Source organism: Phytophthora ramorum (genome assembly GCF_020800215.1).
Source record: "Phytophthora ramorum isolate Pr-102 chromosome Unknown Phyram_PR-102_s0013, whole genome shotgun sequence".
Taxonomy (NCBI): Eukaryota; Oomycota; class Peronosporomycetes; order Peronosporales; family Peronosporaceae; genus Phytophthora; species Phytophthora ramorum.
The window spans coordinates 1393228-1395387 of record NW_027150659.1 but is presented as its reverse complement, the minus strand read 5'-3'; positions in this window follow the sequence as shown (position 1 = coordinate 1395387).

Below are 2160 nucleotides of genomic sequence, written 5' to 3'. Positions count from 1 at the left end.
AGCGTCTTGAGCTTGGTGATGTGCTCCAGCACCTCATCACCTTCGTCCCATCGTCGTGAAGAAACGCCGACGAAGAAGAGCTTGTTGGCCAAACTCTTCTTCTCGAAGTGTCCTTCCAGTCTTGACCATGCATCATGCGCGTCCTTGGCCGAGCGAACCAGCGGCAGCTGCGAGTCCTCCATCGCGAGACAGATGATCGCCAGCGCCTTACGCGACTTCCTCTTGAACGTCGCTTGATCCGCCGTGGTCGTGCAGTGCTCCAGCTTCACTTCCCCACTCGTCACTTCCCACAGTTCGCGCTCCTCGAGCACCATCTGCATCTTGAACTTCCACGTGTGGAAGTTGGTTCCGTTGAACTTGTTGATGCGGGCGGTCGTGGTCGGGGTGGCGTCCATGGCGAAGGCGTAGTCGGGGTCTTGGGCAGGGAAGACGGGGCTTGGGCTCATAACCAAAAGGCTTTGGTCGGTTGATGGCAAAATGCAAAGTGATTGATTTAGGTCCTTAGTTCGCAAACTCCCTTGCTACCTCTAAGCCTACTGGATTCTCTACTGGATACACTCTACTGGATTCCTTACCGGATACTGAGTTGCTTCAGCCAATCAGCGACTGCCACGTGGATGCCCATCTTGTACCCACAATCTTGTACCCACGTGTCCCGTAATCCCCGTAGCGTAAACAGCGTCCCATCATCAGTGTCCCGCGTCCCATCATCAGCGTCCCGTCAACACAGGAATGATTGCGGTCCCACTGAGTGAAGGTCATACCGGTATCCTACCGGTATACGGCAGCTGCCCGAGGCGCCTTCTTGACAACAGCCTCAGCCCAGAAACACTTGTCCAACTTGGCGTGATGCAGCATGCTGCGGCCGATCGTGACGATGGTCCGGATGGCGCGTTCTGCCGTGCCGTTGGTCTGGTGCGCGTACGGAACCGTGGTTTGCTGCTCGATGCCTTCGACTTCGTAGAAGGCCTTGAGCGAGTTGGTCGCGAACTCACGCGCTCCGTCGTGCCGCACAAACTTGACCTTCTTGCCGAACTGCGTCTGCACCTTCGTGACGTACGTCTTGATGCAGTCTTCGCTCTCCGACTTGGCACGCAGGCAGAACCCCTTCATGCATCCGCTGGCTTCGTCCACGATCAGCAGCAGATACTTGCTGCCACCCAGTGACTCTTCTTCCATGGGGCCGCAGATGTCTGATGGAAGGTATGGATCTTGGACACCGTGAAGCTTGACGGAGCGGAGGGAGGGCAGCACTCTGGGCGAGACCGGAGCGGAGACTGGAAACCACTTGAGGGGTAGAACGAAGATTCGAAAGTGATTGATTGAGGTCTTTAGCTCGCTAGCCTTCTCGCTACTCTAGACCTACTGGATACACACTACTTGATTCTTTACTGGATACTGAGTTACTTCAGCCAATGAGAGAGCGCCACGTCGAAGCCCATCTTGTACCTACAATCTTGTACCCACAGGTGGCGTAATCGACAGTGGCGTAATCCTTGGTGGCGTAATCGGCGTGGGTTCGGATTGGACCGGTTCGGGTTAACCGGTTCACGGTCAACAACCGATACCAAACCGGTAACCCTCAATACCCTCAATACGCCCCCTCAATGCGAAGTCCCATGAATGCCGAGAGCCGCCGTCAGCTCCGTGTGGCGTGGTCCCGCAAGCGCCTTGGTCATGATGTCCGCCAGCATCACCGAAGTCTCGCAATACTCGAGCTTCACTTCACCGCGTTTCACTTCGTCGCGGATGTGGTGGTACTTGATGTCGATGTGCTTGGCGCGGCCGTGGTTCACCGGGTTCTTGGTCATCTTGATGCACGACTGGTTGTCTTCGCGGATCATGAGCTCGGGTCCCGTTTCGTTGGCAGCCGCCAGAATCTCGCACAGCAGGCGATGGATCCACTTGCCCTCTTGGATAGCCAGACTGAGCGCGATGTACTCCGCTTCGCTCGTGGACAGCGACACACTTGACTGCTTCTTGCTTCCCCAGCTCACAGGCGCACTCATCAGCATGAACGTGTAGCCTGAAGTGGACTTGCGGTCCGCGAGGTCGCCGGCCCAGTCCGCGTCCGAGTAGCCACGAAAGTCGATCTTGTCGCCCAGCTTGAAGCAGATGCCATGCGTCTTGGTGCCTTGCAGGTAGCGAAAGATGCGCTTG